This window comes from Colletes latitarsis, unplaced genomic scaffold (genome assembly GCF_051014445.1).
Source record: "Colletes latitarsis isolate SP2378_abdomen unplaced genomic scaffold, iyColLati1 scaffold0002, whole genome shotgun sequence".
Classification (NCBI taxonomy): domain Eukaryota; kingdom Metazoa; phylum Arthropoda; class Insecta; order Hymenoptera; family Colletidae; genus Colletes; species Colletes latitarsis.
Window position 1 is genome coordinate 9,610,945 of NW_027488365.1, and position 8,097 is coordinate 9,619,041.

An 8,097-nucleotide genomic window follows, 5' to 3' on the forward strand; every position below is an offset into this window, starting at 1 on the left:
AGTAAAGTGGTACCACACTGAAACAGTCAATGAAACCTGGATTCCATCAATATTTTAGAGGATAACGCATGTTAGGTCTAGGTTAGGTCTGGGATTTTCACTCATCAGACTCATACTTTCGCATTCTTCACATACTTGTTGAACTGATCCTGGGTTTTTTCTGGTTTGGATCACGTAGTAATGTGGGACCACACTGAAACAATCAATTAAACCTGATCTTGATAAATATTTTAGAGGATAACGCATGTTAGGTCTGGGTTAGGTCTAGGATTTGCCCTCATCAGGCTCATACTTTCGAATATTTCTCATACTTCATGGCTAGATCCTGGGCTGTTTCTGGATTGGATCACGTAGTAATGTGGTACCACGCTGAAACAGTCAATTAAACCTGGTTTCGATCAATATTTTAGAGGATAACGCAAGTTAGGTCTGGGATAGGTCTAGGATTTGCCCTCATCAGGCTCTTACTTTCGCATATTTCTCATACTTCATGGCTAGATCCTGGGCTATTTCTGGTTTGGATCACGTAGTAATGTGGTACCACACTGAAACAGTCCATTAAACCTGGTTTCGATCAATATTTTAGAGGATAACGCATGTTAGGTCTAGGTTAGGTCTGGGATTTGCTGTCATCAGGCTCATTCTTTCGCATATTTCTCATACTTGATGGCTAGATCCTGGGCTTTTTCTAGATTGCATCACGTAGTAATGTGGGACCACAGTGAAACAGTCGATTAAACCAGGTTTCGATCAATATTTTTGAGGATAACGCATGTTAGGTCTAGTTTAGGCGTGGGATTTTCACTCATCAGACTCATACTTTCGCATTCTTCACATACTTGTTGAACGGATCCTGGGTTTTTTCTGGTTTGGATCACGTAGTAATGTGGGACCACACTGAAACAGTCAATTAAACCTGGTTTCGATGAATATTTTAGAGAATAATTCATGTTAGGTCTATGTTAGGTCTGGGATTTGCTCTCATCAGGCTCATTCTTTCGCATATTTCTCATACATGTTGAACAGATCCTGGGTTTTTTCTGGTTTGGATCACGTAGTAATGTGGGACCACACTGAAACAATCAATTAAACCTGGTCTTGATAAATATTTTAGAGGATAACGCATGTTAGGTCTGGGTTAGGTCTAGGATTTGCCCTCATCAGGCTCATACTTTCGCATATTTCTCATACTTCACGGCTAGATCCTGTGCTATTTCTGGATTGGATCACGTAGTAAAGTGGTACCACACTGAAACATTCAATGAAACCTGGTCTGGATAAATATTTTAGAGGTTAACGCATTTTAGGTCTGGGTTAGGTCTAAGATTTGCCCTCATCAGGCTCACAGTTTAGCGTTTTTCACATACATGTTGAACAGATCCTGGGATTTTTCTGGTTTGGATCACGAAGTAGTGTGGTACCACACTGAAACAGTCCATTAAACCTGGTTTCGCTCAATATTTTAGAGGATAACGCATGTAAGGTCTAGGTTAGGTCTGGGATTTGCTCTCACCAGGCTCATTCTTTCGCATATTTCTCATACTTGATGGCTAGATCCTGGGCTTTTTCTGGTTTGGATCACGTAGTAATGTGGTACCACACTGAAACAGTCGATTAAACCTGGTTTCGATCAATATTTTAGAGGATAACGCAAGTTAAGTCTGGGATTGGTCTGGGATTTGACCTCATCAGACTCATACTTTCGCACACTTCACATACTCGTTGAACAGATCCTGGGTTATTTTCTGGTTGGGATCACATAGTAATGTGGTACCACACTGAGACAGTCGATTAAACCAGGTTTCGATCAATATTTTTGAGGATAACGCATGTTAGGTCTAGGTTAGGCCTGGGATTTTCACTCATCAGACTCATACTTTCGCATTCTTCACATACTTGTTGAACGGATCCTGGGCTTTTTCTGGATTGCATCACGTAGTAATGTGGTACCACACGGAAACTTTCAATTAAACCAGGTCTTGATAAATATTTTAGAGGCTAACGCATGTTAGGTCTGGGTTAGGTCTAGGATTTGCCCTCATCAGGCTCATACTTTCGCATATTTCTCATACTTCATGGCTAGATCCTGGGCTTTTTCTGGATTGCATCACGTAGTAAAGTGGTACCACACTGAAACATTCAATGAAACCTGGTTTCGATCAATATTTTAGAGGATAACGCATGTTAGGTCTAGGTTAGGCCTGGGATTTTCACTCATCAGACTCATTTTTTCGCATTCTTCACATACTTGTTGAACGGATCCTGGGTTATTTCTGGTTTGGATCACGTAGTAATGTGGGACCACACTGAAACAGTCAATTAAACCTGGTTTCGATCAATATTTTAGAGAATAATGTATGTTAGGTCTATGTTAGGTCTGGGATTTTCACTCATCAGGCTCATTCTTTCGCGTATTTCTCATACATGTTGAACAGATCCTGGGTTTTTTCTGGTTTGGATCACGTAGTAATGTGGGACCACACTGAAACAATCAATTAAACCTGGTCTTGATAAATATTTTAGAGGATAACGCATGTTAGGTCTGGGTTAGGTCTAGGATTTGCCCTCATCAGGCTCATACTTTCGCATATTTCTCATACTTCAAGGCTAGACCCTGGGCTGTTTCTGGATTGTATCACGTAGTAATGTGGTACCACGCTGAAACAGACGATTAAACCAGGTTTCGATCAATATTTTAGAGGATAACGCAAGTTAGGTCTGACATAGGTCCGGGATTTGCCCTCATCAGGCTCATACTTTCGCGTTTTTCACATACTTGTTGAACAGATCCTGGGTTTTTTCTGGTTTGGGTCACGTAATAGTGTGATACTACACTGAAACATTCAATTAAACCTGGTCTTGATAAACATTTTACAGGATAACGCATGTTAGGTCTGGGTTAGGTCTAGGATTTGCCCTCATCAGGCTCATTCTTTCGCATATTTCTCATACTTGATGGCTAGATCCTGGGCTGTTTCTGGATTGTATGACGTAGTAATGTGGTACCACACTGAAACAGTCAATTAAACCTGGTTTCGATCAATATTTTAGAAGATAACGCAAGTTAGGTCTAGGTTAGGCCTGGGATTTGCCCTCATCAGGGTCATACTTTCGCAGTTTTAACATACACGTTGACCTGATCGAGGGTTTTTTCTGCTCTGGATCACGTAGTAAAGTGGTACCACACTGAAACATTCAATTAAACCTGGTCTTGATAAATATTTTAGAGGATAACGCATGTTAGGTCTAGGTTAGGTCTGGGATTTGCTCTCATCAGGCTCATTATTTCGCATATTTCTCATACTTGATGGCTATATCTTGGGCTTTTTCTGGATTGCATCACGTAGTAATGAAGTACAACACTGAAACAGTCAATTAAACCTGGTTTCCATCAATATCTAAGAGGACAACGCAAGTTAGGTCTGGCATAGGTCTGGGATTCGCCCTCATCAGGCTCATACTTTCGCGTTTTTCACATATTTGTTGAACAGATCCTGGGTTTTTTCTGGTTTGTATCACGTAGTAATGAAGTACAACACTGAAACAGTCAATTAAACCTGGTTTCCATCAATATCTTAGAGGACAACGCAAGTTAGGTCTGGCATAGGTCTGGGATTCGCCCTCATCAGGCTCATACTTTCGCGTTTTTCACATACTTGTTGAACAGATCCTGGGTTTTTTCTGGTTCGTATCACGTAGTAGTGTGGTACCACACTGAAACAGTCCATTAAACCTGGTTTGGATCAATATTTTAGAGGATAACGCATGTTAGGTCTAGGTTAGCCCTGGGATTTTCACTCATCAGATTCATACTTTCGCATTCTACTCATACTTGCTGAACTGATCCTGGGTTTTTTCTGGTTTGGATCACGTAGTAATGTGGTACCACACTGAAACAGTCAATTAAACCTGGTTTCGAACAATATCTTAGAGGATAACGCAAGTTAAGTCTGGGATTGGTCTGGGATTTGACCTCATCAGACTCATACTTTCGCATACTTCACATACACGTTGAACAGATCCTGGGTTATTTTCTGGTTTGGATCACATGGTAATGTGGTACCACACTGAAACAGTCGATTAAACCAGGTTCCGATCAATATTTTTGCAGATAACGCATGTTAGGTCTAGGTTAGGCCTGGGATTTTCATTCATCAGACTCATACTTTCGCATTCTTCACATACTTGTTGAACGGATCCTGGATTTTTTCTGGTTTGGATCACATAGTAATGTGGTACCACACTGAAACAGTCGATTAAACCAGGTTTCGATCAATATTTTAGAGAATAACGCATGTTAGGTCTAGGTTAGGTCTGGGATTTGCTCTCATGAGGCTCATTCTTTCGCATATTTCTCATACTTGATGGCTAGATCCTGGGCTATTTCTGGATTGGATCACGTAGTAAAGTGGTACCACACTGAAACATTCAATGAAACCTGGTCTGGATAAAAATTTTAGAGGATAACGCATGTTAGGTCAAGGTTAGGTCTAAGATTTGCCCTCATCAGGCTCACAGTTTCGCGTTTTTCACATACTTGTTGAACAGATCCTGGGTTTTTTCTGGTTTGTATCACGCAGTACTGTGGTACCACACTGAAACAGTCCATTAAACCTGGTTTGGATCAATATTTTAGAGGATAACGCATGTTAGGTCTAGGTTAGTTCTGGGATTTTCGCTCATGAGACTCATACTTTCGCATTCTTCACATACTTGTTGAACGGATCCTGGGTTTTTCCTGGTTTGGATCACGTAGTCATGTGGTACCACACTGAAACAGTCGATTAAACCTGGTTTCGATCAATATCTTAGAGGATAACGAAAGTTAAGTCTGGGATTGGTCTGGGATTTGACCTCATCAGGCTCATACTTTCGCGTTTTTCACATACTTGTTGAACAGATCCTGGGTTTTCTCTGGTTTGGATCCCGTAGTAGTGTGGTACCACACTGAAACAGTCCATCAAACCTGGTTTCGCTCAATATTTTAGAGGATAACGCATGTTAGGTCTAGGTTAGGTCTGGGATTTGCTCTCATTAGGCTCATTCTTTCGCATATTTCTCATTCTTGATGGCTAGATCATGTGCTTTTTCTGGATTGCATCACGTAGTACTGTAGTACCACACTGAAACAGTCAATGAAACCTGGTTTCCATCAATATTTTAGAGGACAACGCAAGTTAGGTCTAGGTAAGGCCTGAGATTTTCACTGATCAGACTCATACTTTCGCCTTCTTCACATACTTGTTGAACGGATCCTGGGTTTTTTCTGGTTTGGAACACGTAGTAATGTGGCACCACACTGAAACATTCAATTAAACCTGGTCTTGATAAATATTTTAGAGAATAACGCGTGTTAGGTCTGGGTTAGGTCTAGGATTTGCCCTCATCAGGCTCATACTTTCGCATATTTCTCATACTTCATGGCTAGATCCTGGGCTATTTCTGGATTGGATCACGTAGTAAAGTGGTACCACACTGAAACATTCAATGAAACCTGGTCTGGATAAAAATCTTAGAGGATAACGCATGTTAGGTCAAGGTTAGGTCTAAGATTTGCCCTTATCAGGCTCACAGTTTCGCGTTTTTCATATACTTGTCGAACTGATCCTGGGTTTTTTGTGGTTTGGATCACGTAGTAATGTGGTACCACACTGAAACATTCAATTAAACCTGGTCTTGATAAATATTTTAGAGGATAACGCATGTTAGGTCTGGGTTACGTCTAGGATTTGCCCTCATCAGGCTCATACTTTCGCATATTTCTCATACTTCATGGCTAGATCCTGGGCTGTTTCTGGATTGTTTCACGTAGTAATGTGGTACCACGCTGAAACAGTCAATTAAACCTGGTTTCGATCAATATTTTAGAGGATAACGCAAGTTAGGTCTGGGATAGGTCTAGGATTTGCCCTCATCAGGCTCTTACTATCGCATATTACTCATACTTCATGGCTAGATCCTGGGCTATTTCTGGATTGGATCACGTAGTAGAGTGGTACCACACTGAAACATTCAATGAAACCTGTTCTGGATAAATATTTTAGAGGATAACGCATCTTAGGTCTGGGTTAGGTCTAAGATTTGCCCTCATCAGGCTCACAGTTTCGCGTTTTTCACATACTTGTTAAACAGATCCTGGGTTTTTTCTGGTTTGGATCCCGTAGTAATGTGGTAGCACACTAAAACAGTCAATTAAACCTGGTTTCGATCAATATTTTAGAGGATCACGCAAGCTAGGTCTGGGATAGGTCTGGGATTAGCCCTCATCAGACTCATACTTTCGCACACTTCACATACTCGTTGACAAGATCCTGGGTTTTTTTCTGGCTTGGATCACGTAGTAATGTGGTTCCACACAGAAGCAGTCGATTAAACTTGGCTTCGATCAATATTTTAGAGGATAACGCAAGTTAGGTCTGGGATAGGTCTGGGATTTGCCCTCATCAGGCTCATACTTTCGCGTTTTTCACATACTTGTTGAACGGATCCTGGGTTTTTTCTGGTTTGGTTCACGTAGTAATGTGGTACCACGCTGAAGCAGTCAATTAAACCTGGTTTCGATCAATATTTTAGAGGATAACGCAAGTTAGGTCTGGGATAGGTCTAGGATTTTCTCTCATCAGGCACATTCTTTCGCATATTTCTCATACTTGAGGGCTAGATCTGGGGCTTTTTCTGGATTGGATCACGTAGTAATGAAGTACAACACTGAAACAGTCAATTAAACCTAGTTTCCATCAATATTTTAGAGGACAGCGCATGTTAGGTCTAGGTTAGGCCTGGGATTTGCCCTGATCAGGGTCATGCTTTCGCAGTTTTAACATACATGTTGACCTGATCGAGGGGTTTTTCTGCTTTGGATCACGTAGTAAAGTGGTACCACACTGAAACAGTCCATTAAACCTGGTTTGGATCAATATTTTAGAGGATAACGCATGTTAGGTCTAGGTTAGGTCTGGGATTTTCGCTCATGAGACTCATACTTTCGCATTCTTCACATACTTGTTGAACGGATCCTGGGTTTTTTCTGGTTTGGTTCATGTAGTAATGTGGTACCACACTGAAACATTCAATTAAACCTGGTCTTGATAAATATTTTAGAGGATAACGCATGTTAGGTTTGGCTTAGGTCTAGGATTTGCCCCCAGCAGGCTCACACTTTCGCATATTTCTCATACTTCATGGCTAGATCCTGGGCTGTTTCTGGTTTGTATCACGTAGTAATGTGGCACCACGCTGAAACAGTCAATTAAACCTGGTTTCGATCAATATTTTAGAGGATAACGCAAGTTAGGTCTGGCATAGGTCTGGGATTCGCCCTCATCAGGCTCATACTTTCGCGTTTTTCACATACTTGTTGAACAGATCCTGGGTTTTTTCTGGTTTGTATCACGTAGTAGTGTGGTACCACACTGAATCAGTCCATTAAACCTGGTTTGGATCAATATTTTAGAGGATAACGCATGTTAGGTCTAGGTTAGGTCTGGGATTTTCGCTCATGAGACTCATACTTTCGCATTCTACACATACTTGTTGAACGGATCCTGGGTTTTTTCTGGTTTGGTTCATGTAGTAATGTAGTACCACACTGAAACATTCAATTAAACCTGGTCTTGATAAATATTTTAGTGGATAACGCATGTTAGGTTTGGCGTAGGTCTAGGATTTGCCCCCAGCAGGCTCATACTTTCGCATATCTCTCATACTTCATGGCTAGATCCTGGGCTGTTTCTGGATTGTATCACGTAGTAATGTGGTACCACGCTGAAACAGTCGATTAAACCAGGTTTCGATCAATATTTTTGAGGATAACGCATGTTAGGTCTAGGTTAGGCCTGGGATTTTCACTCATCAGACTCATTCTTTCGCATTCTTCACATACTTGTTGAACGGATCCTGGGTTTTTTCTGGTTTGGATCACGTAGAAATGTGGGACCACACTGAAACAGTCGATTAAACCAGGTTTCGATCAATATTTTTGAGGATAACGCAAGTTAGGTCTGGGATAGGTCTGGGATTTGCCCTCATCAGACTCATACCTACGCACACTTCACATACTCGTTGAACAGATCCTGGGTTATTTTCTGGTTTGGATCA